Source organism: Calonectris borealis, chromosome 15 (genome assembly GCF_964195595.1).
Source record: "Calonectris borealis chromosome 15, bCalBor7.hap1.2, whole genome shotgun sequence".
NCBI lineage: Eukaryota > Metazoa > Chordata > Aves > Procellariiformes > Procellariidae > Calonectris > Calonectris borealis.
This window is the reverse complement of record NC_134326.1, coordinates 12942719-12968286: the sequence shown is the minus strand read 5'-3', so window position 1 is coordinate 12968286 and position 25568 is coordinate 12942719. Positions and strand designations below refer to the sequence as shown.

Genomic DNA, 25568 nt, shown 5'->3' with positions numbered 1-25568 from the left:
AGCAAGATATAGTGAATTGCAAGGTAAGAAGGCAGCTGCTACAGAAAGGCATGCTCAATGAAGTGTTAGCTGCAACTTCCATGCTCAAATGTGCAATGTGACAGATTTTCCAATGCAATTCAAACCTCAAAAGTGGAAAAGAAATAGCATGTAAATGGACCTTGCTTGCTCTTAAATCACTAGCAAATCTGAATCTCTTTAGGCCTGGTAGTTTCAAATCAGGCCTATTTAACTTGCAAAGGTAGGTCAGGTTTTATTGATCACGTCTAATGCTTATAAATGCACTCTTAAAAAAAAAAGAGAGTAATGAGACACATAAACACACAGCTCAGTTGCTAAAGGCTCACTGGAAAAATATGTGAAAATATTTACAGCCTTCAAGCTATGCTGCTGTCAGTGCCACCTCTATACGCACCAGAATGCAGATTACAGGCTTGCCAGTTCATACTGGAAAGGGAAAAAAAGAGCAGAGGTGGATTAGTATTTGTATTTACTAAAAGGACAACTATTAACTGCCAGAATACAGTCACAGCAGCACAAGTCCATTTACTTCTCAGTTATTATTCCTCAACCTTTTTTCAATGCAATATTTTGTGCCTGGATTTCCTACTCAGAGTCCATGCTATGCCCTGAATTTGGACTACTAACAACTGGTGGCATTATTCCAGTTGCTATAGAAATAAGGCAGGCTTATTGTTATTTATATTATGGCATCACCTAGAGGTGCTTTCAATTAATCAGAGTTCCTTCTTCTACACCTTTCAGAGAAGGACCAGAGAAGCAGCCCATTTATAATACTGATGAGGTTTTTAAATACACAAGTGCTGACTATTTGAAGAACCTAGATTTTAAGGGAATGAGATGACAAATAAAGGAAATAAATATATGTGATCTGGCTAAAGGCCAGTGATCAACTTGTTAGCAGAGAAACAAGGGAACGCCTAACTAAAAAGAAGTGCAGCACTTTCCACCCGTATGGACAAGCACAGACCGAACACTTTGCAAGATCTAGATACAGACTTACTTGATACAGCTTTTTGCTTTCCTACCCTAGCTTTTCATAAAGGATTTCACTTATGAACCACCTCTCAGAAAAATGAAAAGTATTTTTCCATGTAAAACTAAACATGGTTTTCACTGTTATTTTTCATGCCATGCTAAAATAAAACCACAATGGATTTTCAATTGATATCTGATATATCACTCCCATTCCAACTATTAAATACTCATTTTTATGGCCTGACAGAGATTCTAAATGTAATATTTACAGACACATAAACACATAAAAAGCCACTGCAGTTAATGTACTAGAACAGACACAGGATTTCTGGGTTTTATTCTGCTGCAGACTTCTGCATCTCAGACAAGTTCCTTAATCACCCCTTATACCCAGGCTTCCTCCTCCATCTAATGAACAGGTGAGCTGCACAAATGGATCACTCCAGGACATGCTCTGAAGCTATGCTGTCAAATAGTTAGAAAAAGCCAATAATAAATAGTATAAATCCCCATCACCAACTTTAGGCAATTACCAAATGTTTATTAGCCTCCAAAGTGAAGGCTAATAAACCTGCTTTTTTCAGCAGATCAAGTCAAATTACCTCGATTGAAGTTGGTAAGTGTTCAAAGATGAACAGCTAGGGCCTCATTTGCTTTTAGTTATTTTTGATGAAATGTCAGCTCAAAAAACTGAAAGATACTTCCTAGTTATTTAGGCAATGTGAAATTTGGGCAGTTATTTTCCAGGAAACATGGCCTGCCTGACAGGTTTTAAATGAATAAAAGTGATATTATTACAATTATCATTAGAAGAAGATGTCCCTCATCAAAATGTGTCTGGATTTTAATTGACAAGGTCTGGGTTAATGCTGTGAAAATGCCAATGAAAGCAACGCCTGTGGCTCAAACTAATTGTCAGCACTGAGCAACCTCAACCTCTAACCCACCACAGATTTATCACTCTGTGAACACTGTACTCATGACAAGAAACGTTTGAATTAATCATTAACAACTAGAAATTCCTCCCAGACGGAAAGCGAGCAGAGCGCCGGGCTGCCCACCCCCCTTCCCCTTGCTCCTGAGCCAAGGAGAGGTGCCCACAAGCCTTCCTAACGAGAAAGACTTGTTTTGTTGTTGTTTCACCACCTTTTCTTTTAAGAGCATTGCAGGGGAAACTTTCAGTGGTCCTAAAAGGAGGAGAGAGACATTAGTCTGAGCAAACTGCAGTGCATGTATGACTAAATGTCCTCCCACATCCCTGGCCACCCAGGGATGGCCACGTCTCCAAAAAGATCAGGGGCCAGTTCCTGAGGTGGGGGCAAAGGCATACAGCAACTAATGTCAAAAGGCACCAAGCTTGTCTGGTAAGATATAAATGGAGCTACTAACCCCACCTAGTACGGGCAAGGGGGGGAAACACCACACACCTGCGTTACCAGCTGGCTAGTCCGGAGAAAGCAACAGAGAGCATTTGCTGTGGCGAAGGAACAAGGTGCTACCCTGCTCAGAGGCTGCCAGTGCCAGCAGGGTCTCTGCTGGCCCCCTCCCAGTAACCGGCAGGCAGAGACTGCCGGGGGCTTTAGCCCATCAACAGAAATGCTGCTCGCTCCACTGTCCCTTTTCTCCCAGAGGCGAAAGGCAGCCATTTCTCCTCCCATTCACCTCCAGCTACCCTGCCTTTCTAGTTTTTGCTGTTTTCTGTGTATTCACTCTAGAAACTACAAGCTGGAAAGCTCCCATTAAACGATGCCAACAAGAACTCTCCATTCACAGCTAACGCTTGGCTGCACACATTCTCTCTCATTTCCAAATGTTTTCAGTATGTTTCAGCTTCCCTTCATTAAACATACTCATAATTATTTGCAGCACATCTAAAGAACTTGTACAACAGGTTTGTGCTTCCAGATACAGGCTCCTGGCTGCAAAAACTCAGCACAACAGCACTAGAAAGAGGTTTGTGTCAATCGGGAGGTAGAGCTCAGGAAGAGGAAACTGGAAGCCACCCCATCATGATTTGAGTCAGTGACTTCCACCGGGCAGCAATTTGGTCCTTCACAAAACCCTATGTATTTTCTTAGAGCACTACCCCTCAGTTAACCATCAAAGTAGTCAGGAGCTGTGAGCATTTTTCATGATAAAAATGTGCAAAGTGGAGACTTCTCGTACCTTAACTGAAAACTTGAACAGCCTTCTGGTCTAAAGAGACACTCAATACAGCAAAATATCTCCGTAACACTTCACACCAGTTACCGTTGTGGCTTTGCAAGGCTGTTTCCATTGCACACTTCAATATCCTTTAGACTAAGCAAAGGCTTCATTGAGGAAAGGTACAACAAATGCTCATTTCTTTAGCTAAGCCCCAAATAGTCACTTAGAAAAGTTGTCAGGGCTTTCCAAAATCCTAACTCGTTCAGGCTCTTTCATGCATCCTACAGAACTGTCTAAGGAAGGGCATCTTTGGCACTTAAATTGTGCTGTGCTGGTTCTGCGGTGCTCAACTTGAGCCAGCAGGACCCAGCATGCAATTATGAGACCAGAACGGCTCCTGAAGTACACACGGTGCCGGGCTTCCGGCAATTATTTCTGTGATCCTTAAGACAGAGGTTGTTCAGGGACAGAACCGCTCCTTTAGGTAATTACATTCCCAGGGCTACACGATGCCCATCAAACTCTCCCCCCTCTACATCACAGGCCAGTTCTTGTGCATCATTATGAAATAAATATGTCATCCTGAAGGATGAAAATATAACAAGCTGTAGCTTATCTGAATCTGAACGTTGCCAAATCACCACTATAAAGAAACACAAAATGTTGCACCCTGACTGCATATGGGACATGGGTGACTTCCCATCACGCACACAGGCCTTTATCAACTCGGATGCGCAATTAAGCTAACATTTGTCCAACAAAAGGTAAAAGTGACTACCTGGGTGATGTCACAGCTGCAGGCAGAGCAGTAAGGGCTCTAGAGCGTCCTGAATGATCAGTCCCACACGTGACATTCTCCAGTAAGCTTTGTTCTGGCAACATTCCCACTATCCGAGGAAGGAAATGCAGTATTCTCCTCCTTTCTGCGAGGTTGGATGTAAAGCTTGTAAAGCAGAAGTGCCTTAACACGGCAGGAGGATGGTACTTCATAATTAATTTTCCACATCAACTGTTGGCCGCCCTCCTCTTCCTCTCTGCTAGGCTGCAAACTGCCAGTGGATACTTATCCAAAGAGCAGACATGCCACAGAGCAAAAAGCATGATTATTATTAGCTAATACTTTATAGTGTGCGCTAGCCAAAAATAAGAGGTAAGCGAGCCTGGGCACAGTGAGAGCAGTACCAGTGCAAAGGCAGCCCTGCCTGAAGCTGCTTATCATCCAAGAGATGCAAAAATGAAGGGGATAGAAAAGCAGGATGGGGAGAGCAAGACAGACAGGAGAAGGCTGCAAGCGGATATGGAAGCATGCTCTCAGAAGAAGGCTTTGAGCCAGGTAATTTCAAAACATCAAGCCCAAAGACACACGTGCCCTTTTCCACCCCAGCTGGACTCTGCCTAAGACATGGCCCATGGGCTGACAAGCAGCAGCTCTGCAGAGGACAAGGGGCTCCAAACTGCTTCGCCTTCTGAGAGAAAGAAGCCTTATTCCATTCAGATCTTGGTTAGCATTTTCCACCACTCAGTCTCCAAATTTCTCAAAGACCAGAGTGCAAAGTAATTACAAGGAGGTCATTGGTCCTCACAGGAGAAAGGTCTGCAGAAGAAAATAAACAACTACTTCATCATGCTCTCTGAGCAACGGCACAGAATCCAGAGTCCAGAAGGCAGAGCCACAGGCTGACAGCCCAGGAGCAAGCCCATTTGTATGACTTTGGGCAGACCCACTGACTTCTCAGTACTTCAAGAGTACAGGTAAATGACTATCATATTACTGCTCTGTGATTGATATCTTAAGAATCTCATGTTAGTTTTGGAGTTTCTTACTTTCTTTCAGAGATTCAACTCAGTTCTGCTGCTGATACCAGCTTTCTAATTCATTTTACACCGAGATATTTGTTATCAGAAATTGTGCTTTGATATGTGTCAGGTTGATGGATTCAATAAAAGCCATGTCAGGAGAAGTTGAGTGAATAGGGTTGCAGAAGTGGTGTCATCAAGGGAATTGATACGTTAACAGCCAGTCTGCTGATCTTGCAACAAGACATGCAAACATAATAGCCATTTTATTTCCTCATCCTGGCAAAGTAGTTCAGAGAAACACTAGAAAATATTTGCATAAATATTACTCATACAAACAAGCTCAGCATGCTCACTGATACAAAACATATGTAAAAAGCGATCCTACATGCTGTCCTGTTTTCCTATTTGGTGTGCAAAATTCAGTCAAGAAGAATAAAGACTTTATTCAAAATAAAGCTTTGAATTTAACTTTGGGAATTCAAGCAGACATCCCGTGGCGCTCCAACTGAACTTGTCCTTCAATAATGTACGAGGACAATTTTACTGACACATTTTCACCCACAGCCAGTAGACCTGCACCCCTCATCAAGCTGTTGGAAAGCTGCAGTAAGGTCTTATTTTGACATCCAAACCTAGAGGCACCTAAAAATCAGTGTTTGTTTCTGATTTCATAAATGAAATCACATAAGAAGCAAGACAGATTTGAAGAGAGAAATAATAACTTTTTATCAGACCACATAATATAGGGAGTGAGAAAAGAACACCGGCCCACTGCTCTGCTATAGGTCAAGAAGGACTTGAATATGCAAGCTCTCTGCTTCACCTGTATGAGACCGTCACAGCTGCAACACTACCTCTGCACTGTCCTGTAAAGCAAAGAGATTTTGTTAATTTGAACTGATTTACAGAACATTTGGGAATGGCAGAAAATGTGATGTTGAGCTTCAACTTTTAAAAAAGAGAAATAATATTACAGCCTAAACGAAGCAAAGGGAAAAGTTCCAAAGCAATTCATCTGAAAAAGGTGAATTACATTGAGGTTTTATGTCCATGTAATGAAGACAATTAATTGCTACGAGATCCATAAAACACATTAAATGAACAGGGTTTTTTCCAATTCTACTTGCAAGATAAAATTTATTAACTATGTTTAATGGCTACTTAAAATTTTTCTCTTACATATTTATTAAATGTGCTTTTTCAGCAGAACAGAGCATTTTACTAACCGGATTCTACTAATGTAAAAAATGAGCAATTTAAGAAAAAAATATTACTCCGCATGTTATCTACAGATCCGTTTAAAATAATTCCTTACAAATAAGATTACCATCACCACGATTGCGTAAATGCTGCTAAAAGGGAATCTGCTTGTCTCACACGAGCAAACAACATTCTGCTGCAAAGATGAATGAGTCCAGCTAACATTACTTGGACATATGTTGCCATTTCCAGCAGAGATACAGAGCAAACGTGGGTCCTGATGTCATTTGGTGTTACTGTAATCACTTAATTAAAAACCCCTCTAGTTGGGAGAGCAGGATACATGGAAGAAACTGGCTTAGATCAGAGCAGTGACATCAAACGGATCCACACCCAAACCTCGTGCTTTGCCCTATAGACTCAGGTGCTCAGCCAAGGCTATCTTCACGCCTCCAGCTGTGCGTATCAGATGCATCTTTTGCACTTGGGATTGCATGCAAATCAGCAACAGATGTTTACTGCTTAAAAGTGACCTAGAAGTAACTCTGTTCCTTAGTCACCATCTGTAAAATGGGAATGAGTAGCACTTCTATCATGAGAACAGATAAAGTTGATGGTAGTCAATTATTCCAGTAGTTTTGCATGAGCCCCCAAGATGAAGAGAAAGGATAAAAAAGGACCTCAGGTAGTTGAACGAAAAACAGCAGCGTTGCCCACTCTTTAAACTTTAGCACAAGCTTCTCAATCTGCAATGTTGTTCTTAAAGTTTCCATAAATACGTGACCTTTTCTTAAATAAGAAGCAAGTTTTTAGATCTGACAGTCACAAAGTAAAATGCAAAAATATAACCGAAGTCCAACCTAGAGTTTAATGCCTAAATAATAGTTTTGCATAAATCAATTGTATGGAAAATGCTCTTTGTCCTCTGAAACTGCGAGGTTCTGCAAAGTCCTGCACAACCTCTGCACTGGAGTAATACTCATGCTGCAGCCTGAGTTGTGAACCTTAGACAGAGTTGGACCGACTCGGGTGGGAAGGACACGGGGAGCTCATCTCACCACCGTCCTGCCCAAGGCAGGGTCAGCACCACGGTCACACCAGCAACCAACCGCTCTGGTGCGGGTCCTCGCACGCCCTGGGGCACTCTGCGTACCCGGCAAAACACACACATTCATTGCAACCAAGATTTACACGCTTTCACCTACAAATCTCACACAGAAACAGTGAATAAACAAATTGCCGTGATTTCTACATTGTAACAGTGCAAAATATTTCTCAGCAAGAGTCAAGAAGCCCTTGATTATGAAATACCTCTCCTACAGCTTTCCCCTTTAGGTATTATAATCACAAGAGCAGCAGCTTGGAAATAAACAAAAGAGAAGATGATTACAAAAGCATGAGCAATTTTTAACCACCTCCTCTTCCAGAAACCAGGTGCCACTGGAGCAGACAGACCAACGGAGCAAGCGCTGCAGCGGCTTTAATGATGGGAACCTCTCCTCCCTGACATCAGGGTGGTTTTCTTGAAATGCCTGTACAAATTAACAGCAGATGCTGTGCTTGGAACAGACCTTCCTTGGCCCTCAACATTTAAAAGTTAAGCACCTAATTTAAGCTATTCCCACCAACCTTTTCTGCAGTCGCTGGAGACTGGCAGTCTCCAGACCAGCAGAGCTCTGCTGAAGCGTGAGAGTTTGAGCCTACAGTTTCCAGAGGTAACACTACTGGTGCAACCATATCAAAAGCAGAAGAATGAATGATCACTCACCTGGATGCCTCATGTTTTCTTAGAGACTTTTAAGAAGGCCTTGACTTTTTTTTCTTGTCTCCCCCCCCCAACACCAAGTGCAGATGTTATATTGCTGCTGTACTTTTCTCAACAAGATTATACTTCTAGTTCAGTCATGAAAGAGAAGTCAATATCCATGTGTTAAATGAAAAAGGATACAGCATCATCTGATAACATTCTACCACGATCTGGGAACCAATACTTCAAATTTTGTGTTTTTTTAATCAGCAAACTTTGCCTCCCAAGAAATAACTTGGCCTAGATAAAAGCAGCTGTATTATCAGAGGCTATATTACCCTAAATGCTTCTATAGTGCAAGCTTTGTCCACAATACGTTCCTCAAGTCCTGGCCCTCAATTTCTTGTTAAAAGGTATGTTGCATATTGCCTTGCTACAGCTAAAGCATAACCAAGGCAATGCTTTGGATATGAGAACCTCCACACATGCAAAACTTAAGTGCTACACAACAAAGGGGGCACATACGATTATGCAAGATATTGGTATTATTTCCGTCCTTGGCAAACAACGAGAATATACAAAGCACAAAGGAAAGCACAGGGCTGTATTACAAACGGGCAAATTCAGCGTCATTTATTTTTTTCGTCTCTGACCCTGTGAACTGCAGACATTAGCAAAACACAGCAAGTGGGACTTTCAAAATGCGGATGCCTATCACCAACAGCAAAACACAACCATCAGCGAGCATTTTGCTCCATAAAGCACTTGATATAAACACGCACCCCCTCAAGCCCAAGACTTTAAAAACCTTCACTCATGATGAACACTCTCCAAATTCAGGGAGAGCAAAGCTTATTTACGGAGGCCATATGAGCATGGCACGTATACAGTAATAAACACGAAGGCTGCTAATTTTCTATTTTCCCCATATGTAGATATTCAGAAAAGGGCAAAAAGACAAGAGCAGGGGAAAAATGACATACCTTACCAAACCTGAATGTTGGACACAACTCGTTTCAGAGCAACATTGGTGTGAAGGTAAGTTCCTCAGGCGACCACCAACCGCAATTCCCTTCTGAGCTCCCCAGAGGCTCCAGCTCCCCCTTGTCCGTGTCCCTGAGGAAGATGCAGTGTCCTCCAGAATTTCAGAGCCTCAGCTGCAAAAGATGCTGTTCAGAAAAAGGAAAGAGAAGAAGGTGTGGCATTAAATTCTAGGGTCAGTTGTTTGGCAGATTCAGAGCAGAACATAAGACAGCATCGGATAGGAATGAAATGTCAAGGCAGGACAAAAGAGTCTGTGACAATCCATCATGCCTGGCACCTTCGGAGAGCAATCTTTGTATCCAAGAATTGTGGTGCAAGACTGTTCTTGCTTTACAGTACTTTAATAGTGTCCCTACACTAGGAAATGAATGCCAGCCTGGCTGCTTTTTATTCCAATCTGATATCGTAATAAGAAAGTAAATAATACACTTCTCCATAGGCAATATTTTAATTCATTATGCATTTCTGCAGAATAACAGGACTTTCATATTAAAAGCAGAGCCATCACATCAGTCTTAATACTTTGCACTGTTAAAATCGCTCTCATTCAAGGAATTCAAAGCTCCTAAAGAGGCAATCACATTAGGACCTTACAGCTGACGGGAAGCGGTGACTGTCAGCCCAACACGCAGCAACGGGTTCCCGAAGTTCAGTCTCCAAACCACTTGTCAGAGACAGGTAAATGGCCTGAGCTTTTCTAGGAGGGTGGGGGCTCAGCATCACTGCGTTTTCTAGCTCACTATCACTGCTAGATGTGCTCGGTGTTTCCGAGAGGTCAGACCCTGGCACTGAACGTGGACGTGGGAGCCTCACTGCGGACACCCAGGTGAGAAGAGAGTGATGGAGACAACCGCCTGGCAGCCACCCTGCCAGCAACCAAAAACCTTAGAGAAGCACCGAGAAGTTCAAACGATCATTGCTGTCATTGCATGAATCATCCCTAATCCCTGACACATAGGAAAATACTCAAAAGACCATCCTTCCCCCACCCAGACGACACAGCCTGCAAAGCGAGACCAGGCAGAGCAGCACAAAATCTGTGAGGACTGAGCAAAGAGCAGGATCCAACCTCTCTAGGTCAGATACATACGCACTAGGTGGTTTGCGTCTTTCAACCAGGTTTAGAGACGCTTTGTCTAACATTAACTCAACACAGCAGCTGTGAACGTATTCTAACTTTGCCTAGAAATGCAAAAAGAGCAAAGAAAAAAGAAAAAAAAAAAAGACACGCAGACATATTTATTCCTTAGAGGTCTCCTATGCAGGAGAAAGCCTATGGCAGCTCAAAATACCACAAAATCCCATTACATCTTCACAAAAAATCCTGCACCCATAAAGAGGTTTCAGCTATCTGGAAAACCTATTAACTTTTGCGCTTGCAAGAAGGAAGATTTCGGTAATCAGCGTGTAAAACTGTCCATACTGAAAGCTAGCATCATACTGCTTTCTTTTTTTAATTATTTTTACCAAAAAGTCCACATAGCAAGCATGGTCACACAGATCAGAACAAACAAATATATTCACTTTATTTAGCACTAATGACTTCACTGGACCTTATATAAGTGGTTTATGGTATATACCATACCTAAAGGCTCTACAAGTGGAGCAGCTTGTGAGATACCCACAAGAGGAGTCAGGACAGCAGAGCCTAGCCTTGCATTTCTTGACACACATTTACAGACCTTCTGCCTCTCCTGAACTCAAGACATGAAGGACAAAAGTGGACCTTCACAGTTCTTCTCCTCTTCCAGGCTAACCATGAAAAATCAGACTGCCAACTGAAACGGCTGCTGAATGACTTCGGGTATAGAAATGGCTGATGCTGCAGTAGTTTGATCTGCAGGTAGCAGCAAGATCTAATACTACTGCTTTTAAGGGATTTCTATCTCTGGAGACCACAGTTACAATTACTTTTTCATTTTTGCTCGTAAATTGTAACGCAAAATAGTCACGAAGAAAAGCAGTGCTACATTTTTGTGCATTAGCTATAGCATCAGCTGAGTTGAGGAGTAGAAGTAACAATAATAGGACTAGATCATCATTGCAAGCTGAGTGCAGGAGCCTGGACTCAGGTTGGAAAAGATGTGGTTTTGAAAGCTCCTATTTAGTACGGCTTGCCAATACTCATCGGAAGCAAATCTCTTTGGTACGAAGTTGGCACATTGCCTTAATACGCTGCTGTGCATGCGCATAGAGTTTCTGTACTGTCTGAATTCCTGCACTGCTGGGTGGATCATAAATTACAGTACAGGCAGAAACATGCACTTCCAGCTCTTGGGGAAGACAAAAAAAAAAAAGCTCCCCTCACTCCCACCACTACCATTATCGGAATGAGAGCACAGCAGCAGCAAGCTGGAAGCGCAGAGTACTATGAACATGCAGTAATGCGGGAGGATGGGAAGTAACGGGAGGTGTGGACACGGACATGGAGAGGAAAACAACTTTGGTCATGACAAAATGCAATGATTGTGCACCATTCCCATTTCTCTGATACACGAGAGATGGTGCAACATAACGAAAGGATTCCTGCGAGCAGCAATGTGCAGATGCTCCAGCCTGAATGCAATGTGCTTCCTCCACGCTCTGATGACGTGCATCACACAAACACAGAGGGAGGGAGGCAGGCCAGGGACCATTCCTAGTCAGCAATACAGTAAGGTAAGAGGTTACTAAAAAATAATGCAAGGAAACCCTCATGAGATATAATTTGTGTTGGCTCAGAACCTTCCACGGAAAAAAGAAAAAAAAAAAAAAGAAAAAAGAATGTATGCCAGTACTGTTGCCCAAACCTGCATGATTTTGCAGAAAACCCCCTTCACATTCAGGAAGCTCCTACTGACTTGGTGGTCAGTGTCCTAGCAGGCAACTGTTTCCCTCTCACACTCCAGGAACCTGGAGAGCCATCACACAGCTCCTGAGATGCTCCTCGGACCTCCTCGACTTTGGACAGCTCTAGTGAGCAGCCGCCACGAGGGCTGGAAAAGCCCGGGCTGTCGGTGGTCCGCCGGAGCCACTGCCCAAGCCCGGAGCCCCAGGACCATCCCACGGCTGCGGAGTGAGACAGACACCAGCATCCCTGATAAAAACCCATTCATTTCAGCCTGCGGCTGCTGTAGGAGCTGGCGCTGCTCCTATCGGAAACAAAACCAAGTCTGAATTTACAGAAATGCCTCAATTCGCACAATTTCAATTAGTTTTGGTTCTAAAATTTTGTGCTCCCCCCATTCATTTTTGATCAGACGTGTGGAGGTAACTGCCGACAAACTACGAATTACTTTCATTATTCCACCACTTCAGATTTTTACGTTCAGTTTCTGGAGCCCTGGACTGAATATTCAGGTGCATTCCTAAATTAACATAGTTAAGTGGTATCAGATCAGTCTTCAAGTCACAAAAGCAGGCATATAGATGTTCTCACTAATCAGAAAAGGCAGACAAGACATTTTTCCAGAAAAAGAGAGTATTTTCCTTGGAGGAGTCTCAGTCCTTTACTGACAGAAAGCATGAATTATACAAAATAACTATACACTTTAGATGTAACAAATCAGATCAAATATTAAATCTGAAGACACCGCTTCTATCTTGAGATGTTCCCAGACCACAAATCAACTAAGGCTGGGAGAGTCTCTCGCAGGAAGCCTTGCTATACCCTTGCCCTGTTCTCATAGACTTCTTTAGGCACCAGCTATTGATCACTGCCAGGGCAAGGACACGAGCCAATGGGACCCTTATCTGACCCAGCACGGCCATCCTTGTATTTGGGTGTCATACAGCTTAAGGTGCAGCTTGGGCCTTGTGGCTGGGTATGACAGTATTGGTGAGCATTTGCAACTTTAGATAGGGCAAAAAGAGGTACCTAGAAGCTGAACGACATATTTGCAAGCAAATATTAGAGTATAGTAGATATTCAAATTAGTATTAGCTTGTCTCATCAAAAATTAATTATAACCTACCTAACTGCAATTGAAGAAATTAGTTGGGCATAGAAAAGCTTAAATATTTAAAGAGTGCGGTGACTTAAATATAATTGAAACCATATCTCCTTCCTTAAATATTAAATTTCTTTTATTTTTACTGCTAGTGTGACCATTAAGAAATCAGAATTCCATGTGTGCACCCATGCAGACATGTATACCACACGCAGGTATATGTAACATGCTCATATATAGTTTCATAACTTCCCTCCTTCCCTACAACTAATATGGGTAATATGTTTGCCTAATACAGATGAGCTCTATCGGTAGAGCCGGAAGAAAGGCTGTGAAACAGGCAAGGGAAAACACATTTTTATTGCTAAGTATTTAACAAGGTCAACCTCCTCTGTAAATGCAGGAAAAAAGATCCCACAGCAGACTCTGAACACAGCAGGGGATTATACCAATTCATTAGCAGGTATATTTTCTAATTACAGCCTTGGACAAGTCCCCATGCAGCTGAGTAGGCAACAGCTGCTGCATTTTGCCATATCCTCAGGATCGAGCTCACTGTTTTCTAGTGAGCTTCAGGACAGCATGGCTTAATGCAATCCCACCACACTAGCTTCAGCCGAAAGCAAGGGTAGTCCGTTATCTCAAAGGATGCTCCTGACTCCTCACAGCCGGCTTCTGCGTTTTACAGGATTTGTTCCTCTGCTCCTGCCATGTCAAGGAACTGTAGGATCAACAACTCATCCTGTCAGCTCCATCTCTGGTAAAGATCTCACATTAATTTAGTGTAAAGGTGACACTGGTGAAGAAGAGAATAAAATGAGACTTTGAATCCCTCCTTCCAGAAAGCTAATGGTAAAAAATTGGTAGCAATGCAACTTTGACACTTTTCCAACTATAACACTTAGAGCATTGCCCAGGACAGTGTCCCAGACATACTTTGTCATTCAGATGGCTCAGTACAAAACATAAATAAAACAGAAGTCGCCAGCACTACTGGCACTCAGCTGTTTTAAGGCTTTTTCTTTCCTTCCTTGCCAACAAAACAAATAGTGAAACAGCAGAACTGCAATTCAAGTGATAACATCCGCTAGTAGGAAATTTGGTGGAGGGTGGTGGTATGATAGAGTTCCTTGGGAAATTAACTCAGTTAAAGAATGCAGGCAATAATAAAATGAAGAATACATTGACTGAGATCAATGTAATGGAATACTGTGATGTTGCTGAACATCGGCTTTGGTTTTTGTCATCCCAGTGCAAACTAAGGGTATCCAGGAAAAGGAAGTAAGAGCCGTGGTTAACCATGCTTGTTGTATGAACTATTCCCATCATAACAGCATTAATGTTACATTACGAGGTTCAAAAGTATGATTAATATCCTGCTGGGTTAGAAAATGCTAAGATGCTGCACAAGTCTTGCTGCTGCTGCATGCAAGTAAATAATTTCTGAAAGTGGAATTCAAGAAATTCAGTGGAAATACTTCCAATTTGAAATAAAACATGCATGCTGAAGAAAGGCACTTACATTAATGACTGCTGCTTCTCAAGTTCAAAAGCATTAAGTTGCAGGCTACTAACTGTCTAGCTGCTAACACCCCATTATACTATTAAGTTTTTTTATTATTATTACTCCTACTACTACTACAGTCTGGTTACACTATAAAATAAGATCTCTTGGGCTCCTTAGATTCAGACGTTTACATCTGCCCTTGTACTGAAGCTCTTTCATGAGATTATTGTTTCTTCTGTCAGTTCTACTGAAAGCAATGATAAAGTTATAGCAATGCATATGTCCTTGTCAAATAATGCTTTCAAAGGGTTGGAAGCACATTCGTGGGGAAAAAAGCAATGCTTAACTGATTTCCTGGATTTAGGAGAGAATGAGTATCAAACAGCTTGCACTTAACTGGTCAGACCTTCAAAATAATTGAGTAATGAAATAAACCCAGTTCTTCCAACAAGAGCTGACAGGTTTATATCAGAGGCAGCTGTGTGATACAACCTTTGCTGATATGACAGTATCTAACTGGATTTCCTCTTACTCTAACTTCAAATGGGAACGTAACTAGAAAACAATCATGTCACTCATCTTAGTATCACAGTTAAACTGTGAGCCTTAAAATTTGTCAATATATGCAACAATGCAGAATAAATTATGTTAACCGGGGAAAAACATTATTTTTTGACCCATGCCAAGATAAACTTCAACACGCACAAGGTTAGTGCACTGAGACTGTTCTGGAATATATTTTCTATATTCTGTAATTCAGGTACATTCTAGGATGAAGAATGCTGTTTATTACTAGAAGGTTCAAATATTTTTTGATCTCTTTACCACAGCTGATAGCACGTAAGTGGATCATACTACAGGATCAGGACATGAAAGCATAAGCTTTTTATACATATACTGTACTTCTCTTTCTCTGTATCAAAAGTATTAGCTTGACCACTATTAACTTTAATCTCATTTGAACTCAGTGCATTTGTATTTTGCCACCCAAAACTGACTTCTTTGTATCTCCTTCAGACACACTTTCACGTTTGCTTTTTTTCTTTTCTTTTTTTCTTAATTTTTTAAATTTATTTTATTTTGGTTCAGGGACTCTCTCTTTTGAATACTTCACATGAAATTTCCCAACAGTTCTGGCACTGGCCTCACTCTGCTCTCACTGGAATCGGTGAGATTTATTACTGGCTTGCATTAAGATTAGTCATAAGAAACAACTGTCTTTGCTGCCCTAATCTGTCACTCTTCGGAGATACTCTGCTTTGTGTTACTGCCATTTCTAACCCGTTTTCTGTCAGAAAATGAATAAGTAAATGCATATCTCCATCTACTGTTAAATGTCATTGCTAAGCAAACCTTTCGTCCTTTGCTAAAGTTGCTTATCTCTAAAGTTATTTATTTAACTCTGTAATTTTATTGTTTATCTCTCTGGAACATATTGGGATAAGCTGGTATACCAAATGTTAGAGAAAGTACACGTATATTGGATACTGTGGCACCTGGAGGACACACGGCTGTCAGTTGTCAACCCAGAATCTGAGCAGGGTTTTCCATTATAAATTCAGATTATTATTCTCAATGTTTTGATTTTAAAAGCCACACATAGCATCAAATTCTGATGCATTTCCTGGGAGTTTAAAATGTGATTCTCCTTTGATGCTTTAAGCCAAGTTTAGTTATATTAGTAAAAACAATTGTTTCTTATCACTTTAGAAACTTCGAAAAGTTTTGTCAGATAAATTAGTAGTATGCAATGTGCTGTCACTCTGAAGTCCCACCCACTGCTGTAGTTTTACGCTGTTACAACCAGGGGAAAGGTAAGAGTCAACCAAGTCCATAAAGGACACACAAAGGCAGCCTCACTCGGTGCACAGATCTGATACCTTAGCCTGAAAAGTGCATCAAATTCATTGACACTTGAAAAACACCAACCTAACTCCTGTAATGTAGCTTTTCCTATGTGGATCGTATATTTAAAGAAAAATAAACTCAACTTGAGCTGGAAACCAGCATAAAAGCCTGGCATAGAGCTTTTAAGTGCTTTAATTTCAGCCACTGGTACAAAAAGGACAGAGCCGGCAGGGTGCAGAAGAGGGCACGCAGAGGTCTGGCGGAGCACCAGGGAGGACGTGAGGGTGAATGGGTGAGAACCCTCAGGCTGGGTGAGGGCACTGGAGAGCCGGGAAGAAGCCAGAGCAGACCTGGGGCTGCAGGAAGATGCCAGAGCTTTCTAGAAGTGTCAGGAGTTTGGAGAAAGCTGACGCAAGTTAAAAAGGACCACAAGGAAACGGGAGCGCTTGCAAGCCCCAGAAGCTGGCCTTTTGGTACACAGCCATCAACATATTTGCAATTGCAAATCAAGACTCCCTTAATGTCTTCTCCCCTTTCCAAGCACACACACTGCTCCAGTCTATGCTTTCTGGACCAGGCCATTTAGTCTTACACGCTGAACTACAGAAAACCATCCATAACGAGTGCAAAGCAATGAGCAAACCAGTATTGATGCAGAAGGCATCCCTGCCACGGACTTCACGTGAGAAAGATCTTGAGTTCGCCCGTGTAAAACACCTCCTGCTGTCTGCTCTGACAGAGAGAAGGTTCAATGGACTTTTCCAACAAGTCACCAAACCACCTGAAATACTCTCATCCACCCATAAAATAGGGCAGTGTCACGCTGCTGCAGTCGGTAAAGGCTGCCTTCCTTGGCGTGCTGTAAATCCTGACGAACGGAGCAGAAATACAGCGCCCGGCAGGCTGCACGGCAGAGCCAGCCTGAACAGCAAGTATCTGAAGTGCCTTCAATCTCATTAGGTGCTCCGTAGTCTCAGAGCAATCTTTCGATTTGTGCTGAAAACCAAAGCAGCTAAAAGTAGACTATCAAATGTAAGGGAGTTATAATAACCTTGTTATGAAATATGCTGAATTCTTCAGACACAGCTCAAGACTGCTGACTCCGTTTGAAGTCCATGATTAGCAGACCCCAGCCAGAAATGTCACTAAGTCCAGGTAGAGCTTGGCATGAGATGAAAAGACTCGTTTAGCCACCGTCGGCAAAGAAGCCACACAACGCATCTGAACGCCACCTAAATCTAGACATGGCCAAAGTATAATAATGAAATACAGATTAAAACTATTCATAACAGAGCGGCATTTGAGACAGAAATCGGCCTTATCACTGATAAAAATTTTCATCTTCTACAGACGCACATTGACATACAGAGTTAGCAGTGCTCACAGGACAACTGCCTGTGCCATCAGGTGTTGGATCCCTCTCTCCCACACACAGTTCATCATGCCAGCAAGTAACCGTGTTCAATTAAAAGCTCTTTGTAAATATGATCCCATAGAAATCATGCATGACAATTTAGTGTGCTTTGCCTCTTCTTAAAGTCCTTCTAAAACCCCCAAAAACAATATCGTTAAAACCATACTGCAGTTTTCCAGGTATTTAAGTCAATTAGCACAAATTCATCTCAAGGGTAAGTTTTTTTCAGTCCACTCACCTTTAAACAATTGGATACTGCAAAAAAAGTCTACAGCTATCTATCTGAATAGCACTGCAAACGTTTTGAACACCACTAAAATAAAGTTCATTGACCTGAATTTATCTCTGGTGTAACTTCACTGACTCCAGTGGGCTTTTGCCAGTGATAAATTTGCCTACTGGGTTCTGGGACATGAAACGACCATGAAATCACAGCTTGTAGAAATGTCAATGAACAAGTTTGGATGTGGGCAATCCTGTGCATCAAAAAACTCTTCTCATTACAAATCTGCAAACCTTTGGCAGTTTGCAAAATGCTGCTCTTCGAAACATTTTGAAGAGCTATAAATAGACTGCTTAGCCCATGATAAATTACAATCTGTGAAGGCTGCAAAACTAGAAATGTCTATAGCTCTGGGATTTTAGTGGGGGCTTTCAGGATTTCTCTGACTAGAGACAAATTTTCAGACTTCAAGTTTTCATGTGTGTGAGAGCGTGTGCGTGTCTATATGTGCATGTTAGAGTCACTTCTGGGTTCTTCCTGTTTCAAATGAAAAGCAGTATTTTTAAAAGTCACAAACTGACACCATTCAAAGAAACTAAAATGCTCTGCGAAATTCCCAATAAAAAAAACCAAAGCCCCAAGTTCATACAATCTGATGTCCCTGAAGCTTTTTCAGAAGCCATATGGTTTCAGACGCCCCTTAACTGTCTCTCACAAGCAAATTCAGAAATCTTGATGTAACCTCCTGAACTCTTGAGCCAACCTGAAGTTACAGCCACATGGTCTGCTTTTCTGGAACAGCTACTGAAAGGGCTGAATTTCGCCAGCTCTGACCTGCACTCGGATTAGAAATAGTTACATATTCCTACTAACTCTCAAGAGTTCTTCTCAAGAGAAGCATTACTGCTTTGATGGCTCACTAAGCTTGAAGGATGACATAGGAAGATGGCACATGCACATCACAAAAAATATGAAGCAATAAGTAGAGGGGGAAAAACGTATGATCAAATTCTCAGCTGGTGTAAGTCAGCCTGGAGGTTTTTAAGTTAATGACTACAGAGCAATTTTTATCTTTTCAGATCCATATCACGCATTGTGTTTTTGCAGTCAATCCAACGGAGGGATATGACAGCCACTATCCAGTGATAACCATTTTACAGTGGCATTACAATTACACACAGGCAATTATCCCAGTGCCAGAGATTAATGGGAAGTATGCTTTCCCCTTTGTATTTCACTGTGGAAGGACAACAAAAAGTAGTTAAAGTATACATTAATGGTTCTTCAAATAATATACTTGATTACATCTACTGCAGAATATTTTCCTTCATGTTTTTGTAATGAATCTGACCATGAAAAACAAATTTATGCCTACAAGTTTGTATCATTATAAACTCAACTCATTTGATGTGGAAAACCTACAGTTTAATTGCTTGATTTAGATTTGGCTGGTAAAATGCGTACTGAAACATTACTCTTTTAATTATGTTAATTTATAACTGAAAAGCTAAATTTACAAAGGCAATAACATTAATTATTTACTTGCCCATTAAAGCTGAATATTTATTACCAAGCTAATTGGCTTCATAATTCTGCCAAAAAATTAAGAACGAGTTTATGAACTGATTTATATAGGACTGATACTGCCGTATCTCTCAGTAGGTTTTGTGTATTTAATGGATTGCTCTGATATACATTTTTTTTTATTTATAGTCTGTTACATATAGTATTTTCTAAAGATTTTTTTTTCCCTTGATAAAGATGCCAGTTGTGACTCAGAGCAAGCTCCTTTACTGTTCTGTACCCAAAAGCCTTTATGCAGTATGATGGACTTTCACTGGTCTGTAATAATTTATGAAGATTGCATCTCGCCTGGTCATTTAAATGCTCACTGAATGTAGGACTACACTGGGTTAAATCAACCAAAAACGGAAACGCAGTAGCTCAAAATAATCCAGCTCACAGCCAGAATAGCAGGGCTGTTAAGAAACACCACCTAGTAGTGAGGAGTCTCCATCCCCGCTAATATTTTAGCTTCATTTCCATATGCAAGATAACTAATATAGTCAATATTTATTTATGCATGCATTCTCAAAATAATACAATTAAGTTGTTAATGCTTACCGAACAATTTGAGTGTTACCTTAATGTATGATGAAAGGCTAATTTTGATTGCTGTCTAGATGGAAATTCTAATTCCATTTGGCAATGTCTTTCAACTCCGGCACAAAGCAGATACCTTCTCTTCCTGCTCATGTTCCTTAAATATGTGACTTTCCCAGAGGGTGAGCGGATTACTAAAAAGCTGCAGCGGCATGGCCACCAGCGTGATGCAGAACGGACTGCTGTGATCTTCATTTTTGCTCGTGTTTCTGTGAAAGTCCTCTTTGACTGAGGCCTACTAATAATTGGTCTGCAGAATGCACAACATAAACTGAATAAAAGAGCCAACCCTGAGACAGCACTCGCAGAGAGAGTTGTTAGTATGTTCAATATTTATTTATGGGTGTCCTCAAAACGGGACGATTAGGTCTAAATTACAGTCTAAACTTCCAACCATGCTGTAATTGTATTGCAAAGGAAAGACAGAAGTGTCCAAGAAAGAGAGGCAATAGGTCAGTGGATGTGGCATCTCATCTTATGTGAGAATCACAGTTTAAAACTTTGCTGCCCTTAATTTTTTCCTGCAACTCCTCTGCTGCTGTCTGCACCTGAGCAGCGGAGCCAGCGACGTGGAACATGTGAACCTCTGTCTCAAGGAAAAATCATCTGGCTTAAACTATCTATCAATAAACTTAAACTAACTATCAATATCTCACACCGCCTGAGAGGCTGGATTCACAGGACATACAGTTGCTATTTTGATGATAAAACTGATAAAGGGGGAAAAAAAAAAAACAACCCACACCCAAACTACTAACTGAAAATCTGGGGTTTCTTTGTCCATGCATTAGCTCCCATCACAATAAATCCTGAACCAGGATCACAAGTTCATCCAACATTTGCCTTTTCTAAAATTATGCAGGACATGATCCTTATGCCAACAGAGCAGACATGCTCTTATCCCTCAGTGCCAATGTCTTCTAAATACGAAAGAAACACAGTTCAGTTAACACAGCACTGTACGGGTACAAGACACAGAACTGGCAAGAGCCAGAAGAACTTGTTAACACCCAAATCCAACCTGTGATGTTGAAGACACACATTTGTTGACAGTTTAATCCAATGCCCCCAAAAATGACACGGGGTGATATTTCAGGTGAGTGTGTTAAATCAGGTTGAAACTAGAGCTATTCCATATACACACCCAAACCAGCACGGGGGCTGCGCGGCAGGTTGCTGCAGGCAGCCCGGCGCCTACAAGCCGGACGCGATGCGGGTGAAGGCTGTCTTGCCCTCAGCCTCCATGTGCAGATTTCCATGTGGCCACTTGCACAGAGTTTCTCCTTATCCTCTTGCAAGAGCATGTACTTTGCATCCTTTCTAGTAAGACCTGAGCAAAAGGCTGCTGTCATCACTGCAAGACTCCCCAGTAATTTTTGGATTTAAATCAGCATTGCAGAGTTTGTCCTACTGCCTATTGTGCTCATGGCTACATCAAACTTGCACACATTAAACATCATGGAAGCAACCATATGTCTTGCCTTGCGTTATCATATATCTAGGAGCTTGGTGCAACCCACTTTTCTGTGGGCTTTTAGTGATAGCCTGAACAGATCAGAAAGCGATCTATGTGGCGACATCCACTGAGATACAATGACACTGCTTCTAAAGCTTTGCCTCAGAATTGTTTGACTTGTCTACATTACATCCGCAGCTTCTTCCTCCCAACAAAGCACAGCCCAAAGAGATAATAGCAAGAAATCACTAAGTAGAGCAGAGGAGGAAATTTTTCTAGTTGTAAAAATCTGTTACTTAAAAAAAAACCAAAACAAAACGCATAATTAGACCAAAAGTCAAAGTCTCAGAAATATTAATTATTCAGAAAGCTATTATGAGTTAAAGTCAATACAAAACACATTTGTATTTTTTGAAAACTTTATTAACTGTAACATAAGATATATTTCTTAGAAAAAAGCTATTTCAAACTAGAAACCAAGCTTTTTGTTTAAAAAAAAAAGAAAAACAAAACCAGCACTACAGAAGAAACTCATTTTAACAAACGCCATAAGTCTTGTGCTGTTTTGGTTTCAGCCCAGTGTTTGCTGAACCTGGCCTCTCCCTCACTAATATTAAGGTATTAATGGTTTGGCACTGACCGGTGCCAACACATCAGACTGCAAAATCCAGATCAGGTCTGGCATGAAGCAGCAAACCTCGCAGATAGGGACCTGGTACGAGGCAGTCCTGGTAAACAAGGATAATACTGCATGACAGACAACTAGCAGAAGAGAGGATGGCAAATAGAAGATAATTGTCAAGCATGTGGTATTTTTAGCAACAATCAACCAAAATGCCTTAGACATCAATTTCAAGCCACTTAATCCTCTTAATGATATGCTATGGCATTTGTTTATGATTAGGGTTTCGCTTTGTTTTCTATAGAAGATTCCCCTAAGACTCTCGCATTCTATGTGCTTTATAAATAGTTCTGTGAATACACTGACTATTAGGTTAGAGTTTAGTTATCACAGTGCTAAATTATTCCAGCTGGGTCATTATTAATTCTCCTAATTTTACTATCATTCACTATCATTACAACAACGCAGCACCCTATGGATACATTTATTACAGAGCATAAATCCAGTGTTCGTATAAGACGCTAGAATGCCTACTCTGCAATCTTTATGCAAAAGCCCAAGAAATGCTTAAAAAGTATTATCTTTAAGACAACTTTTTAAAGGCTTTCCTCTAGATTCCCATCCTCTGCCCACCTATTATAGTTTTGTACGATGTTAGATAAGTTTTCTGGATGTGATACTCCACTGCAGCACAGGCTATTGCCCAAGGCAAAACTCTTTCATAGTAAATACACTGGGGAAAGGGATGGGGGAGAGAGAGCAAAGAGGAGGAGTATGCTGCTGTACACAGCAACTTCCATTAAGAGAAAGTATTTATAAAAATAGACATTTAAAAATATCTTAATGCATATTCCCCTCCCCCTTCAGAGAAAAAATATATGCAGTAGCATAAATTCTAACACAAGCATATGTTTGATTGGGTCTCGATTCAGAAAAGCAATTCGTTCGGAGAAGAACTTTTAGCACCTGCTTAAAACCTTCACAGAACAAGTTAGGCAGATGCTTCAGTGTTTTCCTAAATCAGGACCATAACTGGATTTATGAGTGCATAAATCCCTCCATGTCATGCATTTGTGCATACAGATTTTTAGATTTTGGTTCCGTTATCAAGGTAACTCTCTACCTGTTTGGACACCTTTGAGTCTGGTAACAAGAGGTCATAACTCTGTTTTAAGCACCTGCTCTGAAGTAGTCCCAAAATGTGCCAATACTGTTCCCTCCAGCTTCCCCAGGTTACCTCCCTTCTTCAATAAAGCTGCAGCATTTTCTGAGTGTAGCAGACCACAGACTAGCACTAGTAGTACTAGCACAAGTTGCTACTGGTGTTGTTGCTTCCCTCTAGGATTGCCTACATCCTTCCTGAACACCGTGTCACAGCAACTTCTGTTGGCTGCCCATCAGTTTGAGGGTCCACAGTGACACCCCCTGAGCTTTCCTGAAGCAATGGTCCCTATACAGCAATTCCTTATTTTGCATGTGTGTAATTGGCTTTTCTTTTTTAATGATTGAGGCTCATCCACAGCTGGGAAATGTACTTTCTGGTCCGTCATCCAAGCAACTAATGAAAATTGTTAAGGCAGATCCTTCTCACACCCCATGGCCAAAATGTCCAAGGACATTTGAGTTAAATATTAATAAACTGCTCTTAAAGATTTTGTTAAAGTCAGGTGTGTAGCCATTAGTAGTTATTGGCCAGTGAATTCCTTCCTACCTGGGAACGTGCACCTCTGCTAAAAGCTTCTACCGATCCACTAATCAAGAAGTTTGAAAGCCACAAGTTTGAACTCAGCTTTCTCAGATATGAGAAGATGGTGCTTAAGTGAGTATCAGAATCCTGTCGAAAGACAAAGTGCTTCTGCTTTCCTCTGTTTTGGATTAGTCACCCAATCAGAGAAGGAAATTAGATTAGTTTGAGCTTAATAAAGCATGTTAGATGTCATTTGCTGCTCACAGGTACGTCCAAGTTCAATAATTTGCTCTGTATCTTTCTGGGTATTTACAAATCTCTCTTTCCCTTGTACCGTCCTCTGTGATGACAGGTACTATGTTTGCCTTCCTCTGGACTTCTGACAATTGCCCTGTCCTCCATAAGCTTCTGAGAGTTGTTGTAAATAATTGGGTGGGTATGTTTCAGAAGACCACGCTGAGCCAAATACATCACATTTATCTAAATACTCCTTATCTTGTTCTTGCCTTTGCTCATAACCCCTTGTTACGGGGAACACTGTTACAGATCTGACACAATTATTAACCTTTCTGTGAAGAGCAGTGCAAAATAATGGCATTTGGTATTTCTGTCTTCTCTGTCTAGTCCATTTATTTGCTTCCCTTTCTTACTGATGGACTTTTGCCTTCCTCTTACTTCCAGTGCCTTTGTAAGTCATTTCATAACACTTTATAGCTGTAACTGACTTTGCCTCTTGGTCCTTCTGATTTTAGCCTATGTGGTTGCACAACTGGTGGTGTTCTTAGCCACGCACCTTTTACTTGCCAGGTTTGTACCATTCCACATTAGTGAAAAGCTCCTGGTGTAGCCATGCTAGTTCCTTATGACATTTTCTTTAGTAAGACTGATACTAGGTTTAGATGTACTGACTTCAGAAGTCATATGCCTCCCGTACGCGCTGCTCCAGCACAGAAGATGTACCCTACTATGCCAACGTCTGTCTTCCCACCAAGCGATGCACAGCTGGATTGAATAGCACAGGCAGGAAGGGTTGAACAAAAAGCCTCTCCGTTCTCACTCCTTAGCCCTCCTCACCATATGCAGCGATTAGAAGGGACACGCAAATATCATAGAATCGTTTGGATTGGAAGGGACCTTTAAAAGTCATCTAGTCCAACCCCCCTTCCATGGGCAGGGACATCTTCAACTACATCAGGTTGCTCAGAGCCCCGTCCAACCTGACCTTGCATGTCCACATTTCCAGGCAATTACTGTGCGAATAATCAGAGGATAGGATGGAGGTCTCCTAGACCCACAGCCCCCATATCCTCTACACACAGCCAACAACCTACCCCCAAACATTGCTGAAGACTAAACTCTTCAGCTACACCAGCTTTAGCTAACTCTAGGCTGAATCTGAAGAACAACTATTAGTTTTATAGGTGCTTGCCAGCTTCCTTAGTCTTAGTTAAATGCATTTTCTCAAATCATCACTGCAATCTCCCTCACAAAAAATTTTCAAATTCAACAAAAATAGTCTAAAAATAACTGCTTCCTCTTCTTGGACTGTAGTTACTTAACAGAGCCAAGAACTAACAACTTATTTCACGTTCATCTAAACTGACTGAAATGCTTTAAGTTGCATTGATTAGCAAAGCTTTGGCTTTAAATCTTGAATGAAATTCTGGGGAAACACATAGAGAACATTTAATAAAAGAAATTTGAGAAGTGGACTGTATGCAGACATGAAAAAAATATATACAGGCAGTAGTGCAGTAGGACTGGGTAAAAGGTTTGAATGT

At 41.3% G+C, this 25568-nt stretch overlaps 1 protein-coding gene across 2 annotated transcripts in view; it reads right to left on the bottom strand.

The window, feature by feature from the left end:
* Window positions 1-25568, bottom strand: part of SGCD (sarcoglycan delta) — a 258375-nt gene that overhangs the window by 210500 nt on the left and 22307 nt on the right. For both annotated transcript variants that reach the window (XR_012675910.1, XM_075164266.1), the window contains exon 2: window positions 8878-9063. The gene's annotated coding sequence lies outside the window, so the exon portion shown is untranslated. The remainder of the gene's footprint in view (window positions 1-8877; window positions 9064-25568) is intronic.